Source organism: Gavia stellata, chromosome 1 (assembly GCF_030936135.1).
Source record: "Gavia stellata isolate bGavSte3 chromosome 1, bGavSte3.hap2, whole genome shotgun sequence".
In the NCBI taxonomy this organism is placed as follows: domain Eukaryota; kingdom Metazoa; phylum Chordata; class Aves; order Gaviiformes; family Gaviidae; genus Gavia; species Gavia stellata.
The window spans coordinates 109,882,100-109,894,725 of record NC_082594.1 but is presented as its reverse complement, the minus strand read 5'-3'; positions in this window follow the sequence as shown (position 1 = coordinate 109,894,725).

The window sequence follows — 12,626 nt, the reverse complement described above, 5'->3', positions numbered from 1 at the left end:
CCTTGTATTAGTTGTGCCCTCCAGCAAATGGAAGTTTACAGCACAGATTTCCCCCTCTCCTTTTCTTCCTCACCCAGCACCATGCAGCAGACAAACAGGCAAACAGTCCAAATTAAAGTTCATAAGAGCCATCCCAAGTACAAATAAAAGGCTTTCCACTCCCTTGCATGGGAACTTGCCCCATGTCATAGTCTAGGTCGTTGAGACGTCTATCTTGAAAAGAAATGGCGAATGTTAAATTTAAGTAACACAACTACCTGCTCATACGAAAGTAGGTAGATAACAGAATTGTGTTTTCTTACCTGCAGTTCTTAGGTTTTAACCTCAAAGAATCTTGCAATTGGATTGCATTGTTCTGTGGAAGTGTGCACTTTTATCCTATGACTTCCTAGAATTTATCCATAGGAGCACCCCTTTCTAAGCTGTATAAACCATACATGTCATCCAGCATCAAGTAACTAACACTAAGGTAAACAGTCTACCTTTTTACAAGCATTTCCTTTCCTCAGTCTGTCAAGAAGAAAGACAAGATACTTAATTAGCATAGTAAGGTCTAGGTGCTCGTTTGCTTTCTCTGGCTTTAGGTCTGCCTGCTGAAAGTCTGTTTGCTTTTTATCAGTATGTTTCAAAAGCAAGTACAAAAAAGCCAGAAAATCATGTTTAGTAGTAAGTATTTCACACATTTTATTATGCTACCAAGGGCATAAACATCTGTAAAGTTGTTGTATACTAATATAAATTATTACCCTTGAAAGACAAAAAATATACAGAATGTTAAACCATCAATTTTTTTTTGTTGTTGTTTCATATGTTTTATTTTAATATGTATCATTCCTCTCTTATTCATTCCAGTTAGGGCATGGTAACAGATCTGTTAGACACAGGGAAAACATCAAATCATCACACCATATTTGTGTCTTCAACACATATTCTTAGTGAGACAGGATCTGGCTTTTAACATAAACGTACCATATATGTAAGAATGTGTTATAACTTGAATACGTAGAGTAGACACTGTCCAAGTAAGTCTCTGATCCATTCAATAGGCACTATTGAGACTGTTTTCACAAACCAATGGATTCACAATATATTGTCTTCATTATTTTCAATGACTGCATCCCTTGAGTACTATAGTTTGTAGTGTCATAGAGAACAGCCATGTGACTATAATGTTCATGAGGAGGAATAAAAAAAAAGCAAACCCAAGTTTACTTATGCATCTTTTATGGGTCTAATTCTCTCGGGCCACCTGCTCTGTAGCTGCATAAAACTAAGCAGCTGTGAACCTCAGGAAAGTGCGTGAATCTAACATTACAGATCAGAAGCCAGGATGTGACCTAACTTCAGTTTCAGAAACAAAACAAATAGAAAAAAAGTGGTGTTTGCGTGACATTTTTAGTGGCCTGAAAATCTGCCGTATCATGTTGCGCCTAATCTGGTGCAACTGCAAACTGCTGCTGAAAGCAAGTCCCGCTCCTGCCCTTCCCTCCCAGCCCTCTGCCAGCGTGCGGTACCTCCTCCTCCCTTGCAGAGGACCCAGTGCTCTCCCTCCCTTTGCCTATCTGACAATTTTGGTGGCTTGGTTTTCTGTTGAGCCAGCTGATTGATCCAGCTCACCTTGCAGCTGCACAATCATTAGGTCTGCTAGAGGAAAGGCAGAGGGAACACACAGACAAGCACTAGTAGATTGATGGGGGACATTTGCCCTTTCATTAGCATTTCCCCATTAAATGGGGCAGATTTAACATGAAAATGGACTCTAAGAAAACGCTTTATTTTCCTGGTGTTTCGATAGTTTATATTAAGCACTAACATATTCCCACACTCACTAAAGTCAAAATAAAACAATGGCCCTGATCGTGGCTGAGAATCATGTTTGATAAATTTTTGAGTGTGAATGATAGAAAAAGGTGAAGATATTTTTGAGAGTGCAACAGTATGTATAAAATATTACGCATGTGTCAAAACAGTGAGATTTTCCATGCACTTCGGTTCAATCTCACAGCTTGGTTAATTGATTTGGATGCTGCTTTAAAAATCTGTTACCATTTTAAGCTAAAGGCTGAACATTTGAGATTTCACACAAGTCCCTCAGCATTGACCTCATTCACATGTTTTTATAAACTAACCACTCCGATAGCTAGGACCAAAGGACATGGTCCTGTATTCCTCATCTGAGAGCTGAGCGTGTCATTTAAAAGAAGAGAGAGTCCTCTAGCGGAGAATTCTGAGTTTTACTCTCAATATAACAGTTGAAGAGATATGACTTTTAACTGGTTTTGTAATGCAAAAATACCCCGTTTTACAAGCACGTACTGGAAGTACAGTCAGCATTTTAAATCCTCCAAGTTCATGCTCATTGTCAGCTTCTTTGACAAAGTTTTTGGGTCTCTTTCCTCACACTTTTTTTTTTTAAAGGCAATTACAGCTATTTAGGAAAGAACAAATATGTACATCCTTCAGTAATCTTATTCTTCTGCTATTAAAAAAAAGTGTCAAGAAGGAGAAGGAACCACTTGTTTTATGTGACTCTCCTAACAACGTGTACGATCCAACGGAGCATCTGCAAATTGCTCAAACACTCTTGCAAATAACAAATGTGCTTCCAGGAACAAGAATCGGTTCACAAATAATGTACCAGTAGCAGAAAGTTAAATTAGCAATGAATATCAGTCACAATGAAGCACTCGACCAGCTCTTGATGTGACACGACTTGAAGGGACACAATGTACTTTGAAAGGGCACTGATGTAATAGGATGAGACACGGTGACCTTTGTATGGTTGCCTTATTTGCTACACAGGCAGCAATCAAGCAACTTTAAACAGCCCTGAGATTTCGATCCTGACCTCTCCCGAACATTTTTCATTTAATAACGTGTCAGTGGCTTTTACATTTTCCCTTCCTGTTTGGACTGCGCAGAGATGGAGAAAAGAGAGATCAAGACAGATGGCAAAAGCCTGATCTGGTGCAGGAAGGCTCTCCCCCTGTGAAAGCCCTCCGTGAGTTACAGGGTTCAGGAGACAGAACTCGTGCTCATGTCAATAAAAGGAGCCAAAGCAGTTCAGTTCATCTACTCCCTTATTTTTCTCTGACATATTTCATCTCGGTCTGATATTGTGTTACCAGTCTTCTATCTGTCTTACACCTGATAGGGAATTTCCTGTTCAGGATGAAGCCATTATTGTGCCAGACGAACTGCCAACTCTTGCAACTTTATCCCAAGCCTTGCAATTTCTGGAAGTATTCATAGAGACCAGCTGCTGGACTGTAAAATTTCAAAAGAATGTCAGCTTTCATTTAAGAAAAAATAAGATAGAAACAAAAATAAGAAAGAAACAAAAGAAGGAACAAACAAGGTGAAGTCTCCAAATCCAGAGCATAGATGTGAAAAAACCAGAATGTTTTACTCTAAGTATGTTTCGTACTTTTTAAAGCCCCATGGCACTCTTTTGAGGCCTAAGCTGTGATTTCCGAATGTCTGGAGCTGGCAGTTCTGCGCCTGTGAAAATGTCTCATGTGGAGAGTTCATTCTCCGCCACGCAGCTCTGGCCACTTCTGAGTTACAGGGCACAAAGTGAATTTGGCAGACAGCAAGATCTGCCTGTGTGCGTCAATCACGCTTACTAAAATGTCTCTCCTTATTCATTACATTCAAATGCTTTGTGAGTAAACTAAGACTGAATTGCAGCATGGAGGATGTTTTAATGGGTGGAGGGCACTGTTTGGTTAGAAAAATGGAGTAAGAAGGTGTAATCTTCACAGGACTCTCTATTCCTCCTTGCCTCAAATGCTGAAGTACTAGGAGACATAATCTTCAACAGTATTCCTACGGGTTTGCTTACCAGCAATATATCTGTGCTACCTCCCCTTTCATTTACTTCCAGGCTAGCTATTTGCAATTGCTCATCTGAGCAGAAATATCTGAAAACCTGAAAGTGCAAAGACAAAATAAGTGTAAAATGGATTTTTTCTACTAAAGATTAAGATGATTAAATAACATCAAAGATAAAACCATGAAGTTATAAATACAATCTTCACATGATTTTCCTTCGACTATATTCCTGATATTTTGCATTCATTTTTTTCCATATATTCTAGCAGATGACATCTCTGGGTGGGTGTGCAGAGGCACGGGACTCTGGCAGTAACCTGTGTTCAGTCTCATTTGTTGTCATGAAAAGTCTCATAAGGGTTAAACTCATCCAATGAGAAAATGGAAACCTACCTTAAGTTACGTGAGTCTTCTCAAATAAATTTTCAGTTGGCAACAAAGTACACTACCATCCCCATGGCTTCTCACTGGGTTTTCAACTGATGAGTTTTCTGTCCCTCAAGCATTTCCAAAAATACTATCTTTACTCTAGCAGGCCTCATCTCCCCATTCGAAATAGGAATAACAGCAATTCTTCATTGCCCCATCATTAGCTTAATATACTAAGCTTACGCCCAGCTTAATATTTCTTTAGGAATGGAAGGTATACTTAACTTACGTGGGCAGAGAGGAAAAAAAAAATCTCAAATGCTTTGAATAAGTTGTAGAAAACGTAGAAAACATTATCTTGAATTTTTTGAAGCCTAGTGAAAAATAATTGTGCTGTGTTTCTAAGAGACTTTGAGGTCTTTTCCCACGGATTCTTTGAAGACGTGACCACTAAAAAGAATCACAGAATCACAGAATGACAGGGGTTGGAAGGGACCTCTGGAGATCATCTAGTCCAACCCCCCCACCAGAGCAGGTTCACCTAGAGCAGATTGCACAGGAATGTGTCCAGGCGAGTTTTGAATATCTCTAGAGAAGGTAAATTAGATTACAGTATAAAGTGAAGCCTGCTTTTGGTGCTTTGGGACTGCTTGTTACATGGTGCCAGAGGTTTTAGTGACAGGGAGCAAGCCATGAATCCAGCATTGTCACAGAAAGCATTAGAAACACAGCGGACAGAGTTATCCAGAGACAGCAAAGCTGATTGCTGGTCTCTTTTTCAGTTTCTTAGTAAGGTCTTCCCCAGGTGAAGGATAACCACTATCCAAGCTCTGACTGCTGGTGCCCTAGAAGCACAGAGGCAACCAATTCAGAAATCATTCCCTTGCACTCTGTTTTCATCCATTGGATTGCTCTCACCATCATCTCCTGGAATAACAGCTTTTCTACAAACACTCCTAGACTGAGGCCCAGAAAGGGAAAAATCAATTTTCAGTATCAAGGATAACTGGTTGTAGGACTGAGCTTTGGTGGGAGATTTGCCAATGACACTTGTGTGCCTCTCATCACTCCTATCACAGTCCGCTTCCTCCTCAGAAACAGGGCAGGCTAATGTTGCCATTACCTTCTTTCAGTCCAGTGTTGGTCCATGGATGAGCAACCACTGAACTCATAGAAGAACAGCCTACGTTATGGATGCCATAAAGACCACGCAGTCCAAATTTCAGAGGGATTTGGATCAGGCCTTCCAAGAGACATCGCATGTTAGAAATTAACCATGTCGTATGTATGACTGGAACACCCTTCAGCCTGTAATCATGTCCTAGATAGTCCTCTCAGTCCACATGCAATGAAGCCCGACTCTTCTGTTGAGCAGTTTTATCGGTTATGTGGATGTCGATTTTCTTTTCCCCCAACACTATAAATGATAGCAGATTAAGGTATTTATGATGGTGTAGAACAGTTTTTAATATGTCATTTGATAGACCACTTGGAGGATTGGGCTATTTCCAAGCTTGGATTTTGGCTGCATGAGGAAAATTGGGTTAGAAATTGATTTTGTTAAATCACTGCAGCACCCTGATGTAGACATATATTTAAGGAGGTTTCATAATGACTCTGTTTAAACTGGTAAGGAATCAGCTTAAGCTAAATTAACCCCATGCACCCTTACACAAAAGACCAGCAAATGGCACAATGACACTAATGGTATTAAATGCATGAACGATTGTGCTGATCTATGAAATGCATTTCTAATCCTATTTGATTGCACTGTCTTGCACAGATGATGCTTGTGTATATGCATGTTTGTATGGGTGTTCTCTGAAGAGCACAGAACATTAGCCTTCTTTATCTGTGCACGCTGTGAAATTCTGAGTGCTGGCAAAATGGTGGGCAATCTGGTGGTTAGGACTGAGAAGGGAAGGATGTTCTCTTTCTCTGTGGAGGGCATTGGACTTCACCAGTTAGAAAATGACCTATGAGACTTAGCATATCGTAGTTGCAAACAATTCATCAATTTATATTATTCTCTAAATGTTAGGCTCTCACATATGAGAGCTGAAAATACCAAAAAGCCCGAAGAAAAAGCTTGTGGAAATGGTGTAATTAGTCAGTCTTTAAGATAACGCTGAAGTACATTTCTAAAACAGAAATAATCTGCAGGAGGTTAACCTGTTCAGAACTGCCTCACATATATATTTTTCTCCAGACTTTCTTTTTTTTAACTTTTGCAGATCCTTTAAGTATTTGATCTAGTATTGAAGAGTTAATAAAACATTATTTATCTCAGTAGACACATAAACTCAGAAAAAATACATAAAGCACATACTTCACACTCATTAATGTAATTCTTAAAACTATGCAGTGCTTTATATCACAGCATTTGCAAAAATTATACAGTGATAAAGGTTAGTTTATTAGTAATGCAGATTCCTAAGTAGCATGTATCACCTCTTTATTCAGATTGCCCCTTTGACCACACTAAACAGTGTCTTTCCTTGATACTTGCAGCTTATAATTATATCTGTATACAAGTCATTTTTGGTCAGTCATGCATGTTTTAGTTGTTTTTCTTCTTTCCTCATAAGGCAGTTCTAGTTCAGTTGCTCAGACTAAGTGCAAAAACTATTGAATGGTTTGAACATGTGCTTCCATACTTTGTGCTGGGAGGACTTGTTTTCTGGGGAGCCCCATCCAGTAATTTACGTACTTCTAAAACGGAGCTGAATTATTCCAAGCTATGGTAGGCAGAACTGGGAGTAATATGGAAGATTGTCCCATGACAGGTCTTACACTCTTGACTTGCAGCCCCGGCTGAGAGAGTCTATAAAGATTATAGTTACAGAAAATTTTCCACTAGCTTTTAAGAGGAAGAAGCATGAGTTTTTTGCAAAGTAAACAGCAAAATCTCCTTGGCCTGAAGCATCAGATCACTGGCAATCATGCTGATGAGTTTTTTGTTCATTCTTTGCTCTTGTTAGTCTGACTGTTCATAAACATTTATAATTTATTTTTTATACTGAGACTGGGGAAGGAAATGCTTTTTTTTGGGTTGTTTTCTCATTAAACTGCATTCCAGTCTTCGTATACAACAGGCTCCTGACATGGTACAGTAGTATTATTAACAAATAATGCAGTTTGGCCAAGATGAACTATATACCATGAGAAAAAAATCCATGCATCAGACAATTCTAACAGATTATCAGATCATAATGTACATCAACCTTTTGCAACATGTAAACAAAATGAGTGCGTTATGAATGGGTTTCTGAAGATGCATCATCAATAGTTTGATTACTCAGTTATTTTGTAAAGAAACCATAATCACAGTGTTCCAAGATCACTTGCTGACAAATGAAGCAACACCAAAGTTCAGTCTTTGGCAACAAACAAGGAAATGTGCCCTGTCCAATCCATCCGACCCTCCCCCTGCAGCCTCCCCCCCCCCCAGTTGATGAAAATCAAACTTCTGCCAGCAGGCAAGATGAATTTAATCACCTTTTCTGTCTGGATAGTCTTAGTTATAGCGATGCGGAAAACTTCAATGGTGTAAGTGCTTTGGGCAAAATATAAAAGCTGTGTCTTAAAAAAACACCCTTAAAGAAATGCATAGGTAAGGAATCTGGGCTTGAAAAGTGTCACTGCAAAATGTCACCGGTCTTAAAGGTTATGAGATAGAAACTACAGGAGGTGAGGGGTTTACAAAGCAAATAATCTTAGACAATCCCTTATGCAGTCAGTGTACAGGGGGACTTCTAATCAGTTCAAAGGTGGCTCAGTATTTTTATATAAATAACTCATTTTCATTTCCAGATAGCTGAGTGCTCCTGCTGCTGGGCACTGAAGGAATCTCAGCAAGGGCAGAGATGTTGAGAACTCTGTTAAGGTAATTTCGAATGATTTAATGTCTGTACTGTAAGAGAAGTTAATTTATCACATGAGAATGAATTCAGAAAAGAACTTCTTATTTCTGCTAATAAAATATCTTCTTGCTAGAAACCTAGTTTAGGTTTTTCATGCAGGCAGCAATTTTTATTAATCTCTACCTTTTGACTGACACACATTTCAATTTTCAGATGATTTTTCTACAGTGCTGGAACAGTATATTAGCTGAAAAATACACTCTGGAATGTAAGTGTAAAGTATGCATCCATTATGCAGCAGCATCAAGGCAGAATTAGACTGCACTTTGAGACAAGATATAGTATCTGTCACTCCTGTGAATGAGCCTTGATTAAATTAAATTCCCTACAGGGACAAAGGTTCAAAAGTTCCTGGTTTAATAAAATATATGGCAGAAAATGTGGGAAATAGTGGCGTATGTGAAGCTTTAGCACTGTAAATGGATCTATTTCCCAAGTATGTGCATCTTCTCTATTCCTTGTCAAAATACTTTTTTTAAAAATAACTCAGTGTTTGCACTGTTCACACAATGTGCGTGAAATATCCCACTGTGGGTATAGGTATAGCTCTGTCTCCACTTTGAAAGAAGAACAGAAACTCCAAGAAAACATACTGAAAACTAGAAACTCTGGGATCTTTCATTTAATTAAAATATATGAAAAAATATATAACCTATATATTATTCATTTTGCTATTCAGTCCAACATGTTATAGCTGTACTCACATTTTCAGCCTTTAGAGAGCTCTTCTATCCTCTCTTAAATGTTTCATAGATAATGTTTGGAAGAAAACCTGAACAATTGGTAGCTTGGGAAGATGATAGGAGGCAATTATCAGAATTCAGCTTATGGGTTTTGTATGAGCATTTAATAGTGCTGAGGAAATAAAAAAAACCTGTTAGTCCTGGAATATATGAAAAACATGGAGGATGACCTACTGCTCAGAGACGGTACTGACAATTCTCATGCTACAACAGCTGGATGCATAAACTGAAGGAGATGACAGAGGTCTGTGTTTTCAACCATCTTACCTGAAACTGTGGCCAGTGCATGTTGTTGCACTTTTCCTGATTTTCCTGTACTGAAGACTCAGATTGTTTGATAATGCCTTCTGGGAAAAAAAGTAATCTTTATACAATTGTTTTGATAAAAGAAATAGTACTGCAAGCTATGCACAGTTCTCATGGACTGCTTTTTGAAGATGTTCATATATCTGAATTTAGAGTAAAGTGGTTCAAGCAAAAAAAAAAAGACAGTTTATTTCTCATGCTTGCTAAGAGACAAAAAAACCTCAAACCAATGACAACAGCAAAGAAACAAGATCCTTCCACAGGCTTGTATTGAGAGGCAACAACACCCACAAGAACTGAGTGGATGATTTTATACACCTTTTTAAAGTACATTTTTACAATTTTCTTTTTCCTTTCCATGAGTGTAAGAGTGCATCTTAAAAGGAAATGATAAAAACAGCAGATGTATCTTCCAGAGAAGAGTATAACTGATCACCATGTCCACTGTGAATACTGTCAGGATGCTGTCAGCACTAACAGGTCTTAATTGTCCTGAGTAGCCTCACCTGGGACCCCCACCCAGACTTCCCCTGCCCTGGTTCTCTGACAGGACTTCCCAGGTGGACCTCAGGTTCACGTTGTTGCCTCTTCTCCAATCCTGTCTTCAGCCTCGTCTCCTGTCTCATCTTCTGCTTCCCCCGGATGGACCTGGCCCTGGTTCATCCCCTCTCTTGTGTCTTGGCTGCTGACAGACGCTGTTACCAGCCCCTGGCTCTGCTGGCTCTGCTTCTGTGTTGCGTGCAAGGCTGCACCCTGGTTGGTGAAGGCATTGCCTGTGCTGGAGTCACCCTTGGTTCCTGGCTTATCCTCCCTTGGGGAGCAGCCTCGCTGTCACTGTTCCCTAACAAACAGGACAGAAGTTTTTGTTATATAACAAAAGTTATTGAAAATGCAGCAAGATAAATTTAGGATAACCATTAAGAAAAATTCCCAACTGTAACCTGTTCTTCAGGTCCCTTCTACGAACCTGTGAGATGCCTGCAACAGCCAACGATTAAAGTTAAATTTGCTGGTTATAAAGCTTTTTTTTTTTTTTTTGTCCTGCATGGCTCTAGGGTATATTTGTGTGGTTCTTCAGAATTACAGCTGACACCTCCTTTTAAAAACTCAGTAGAACTGCTGCTCTGTGACAGACCTGTAACCAATCTTATAATAAAATTTCAGTTACATGTCAACCTTGGCACCAGCGGTGGTTCCACTAACCCAGCAGCTTCCCTTTAGCTTTTCTCATGCAGAAAGACAACTGCATAAAAAAAAATGTTTTTACAAATATATTAACAAAAAAAAGAGAGCCAAGGAGCATCTCCATCCTTTATTGGATGCGGGGGGGAACATTGCCACCAAGGATGAGGAAAAGGCTGAGGGACTTAATGACTCCTTTGCCTCAGTCTTTAATAGACAGACAGGGTATCCTCAGGGTATTCATCTCCCTGAGCTGGAAGACAAGGATGGAGAGCAAAATAAACTCCCCATAATCCAGGAGGAAGCAGTTAACGACCTGCTATGCCACCTGGACACTCACAAGTCTATGGGGCCTGATGGCATCCACCCAAGGGTGCTGAGGGAGCTGGCAGAGGATCTTGCCAAGCCACTCTCCATCATTTATCAGCAGTCCTGGTTAACAGGGGAGGTCCCAGACGACTGGAGGCTTGCCAACGTGACGCCCATCTACAAGAAGGGCCGGAAGGAGGATCCGGGGAACTACAGGCCTGTCAGCCTGACCTCGGTGCCGGGGAAGATTATGGAGAGGTTCATCTTGAGGGTGCTCATGGGACATGTGCAGGACAACCAAGGGATCAGGCCCAGCCAGCATGGGTTCATGAAAGGCAGGTCCTGTTTGACCAACCTGATCTCCTTCTATGTCCAGGTGACCTGACTAGTGGATGAGGGAAAGGCTGTCGATGTTGTCTACTGGGACTTTCGTAAAGACTTTGACACTGTCTCCCACAGTATTCTCCTGGAGAAGCTGGCAACTCGTGGCTTAGACAGGTGTACTCTTTGCTGGGTAAAAAACTGGCTGGACGGCCAAGCCCAGAGAGTTGTGGTGAATGGAGCAAAATCCAGTTGGCGGCCGGTCACAAGTGGTGTTCCCCAGGGCTCAGTTTTGGGGCCGGTCTTGTTTAATATATTTATCGATGATCTGGATGAAGGGATAGAGTGCTCCCTCAGCAAGTTTGCAGATGACACCAAGTTGGGTGGGAGTGTTGATCTGCTCGAGGGTCGGAAGGCTCTGCAGAGGGATCTGGACAGGCTGGATCGATGGGCCGAGGCCAATTGTATGAGGTTCAACAAGGCCAAGTGCCGGGTCCTGTACTTGGGTCACAACAACCCCATGCAATGCTACAGGCTTGGGGACCAGTGGCTGGAAAGCTGCCCTGCAGAAAAGGACCTGGGGGTGCTGGTTGACAGCCAGCTGAAGATGAGCCAGCAGTGTGCCCAGGTGGCCAAGAAGGCCAACGGCATCCTGGCCTGTATCAGAAATAGTGTGGCCAGCAGGAGTAGGGAAGTGATCGTGCCCCTGTACTTGTCACTGGTGAGGCCGCACCTCGAATACTGTGTTCAGTTTTGGGCCCCTCACGACAAGAAAGACATTGAGGTCCTGGAACGTGTCCAGAGAAGGGCGATGAAGCTGTTGAGGGGTCTGGAGCACAAGTCTTATGAGGTGTGGCTGAGGGAACTGGGGTTGTTCAGTCTGGAGAAGAGGTGGCTGAGGGGAGACCTCATCGCTCTCTACAATTACCTGAAAGGAGGTTGCAGAGAGGTGGGTGTTGGTCTCTTCTACCAAGTGATGAGTGACAGGACAAGAGGAAATGGCCTCAAGTTGCACCAGGGGAGGTTTAGACTGGATATTGGGAAAAATTTCTTTACTGAGAGAGTGGTGAAACACTGGAACAGGCTGCCCAGGGAGGTGGTGGAGTCACCATCACTGGAATCGTTCAAAAAACGTGTGGACATGGCATTGTGGGACATGGTTTAATGGGCATGGTGGTGTTAGGTTGATGGTTGGACTTGATGATCTTAAAGGTCTTTTCCAACCTTAATGATTCTGTGATTCTGTGACTCTGTGATCTGCAATTCTGTGATCTGCAGACAATCTGCTTTTGATGCCAGTTAAGTGCATCTTGAGACTTTTCTTTCTGCCTCTAAGGTATATTCTGACCATCATCAGAAAAAGTAGACTAGATAAGCCCATATGGGATTCTTAAAATATCTGTAACATTCCGGAGTAACAGATTTTGCTATTTTGCAAAATACCACTGCAAGCTTTCCCATACAATACATTTTGTATGAGGCATGAATAAATTCTCCTGATACTGAGATGTCCAGCTGGGGTGTCTCAGGCCGCAGCTTGTGTGACACAGCACCATGGCATCAATATGACGGCTGCCTCTGGACAAACATGTTAAATTAAAATAATCATGAGCGCAAACTGGAAAATAAATGAGTTAGC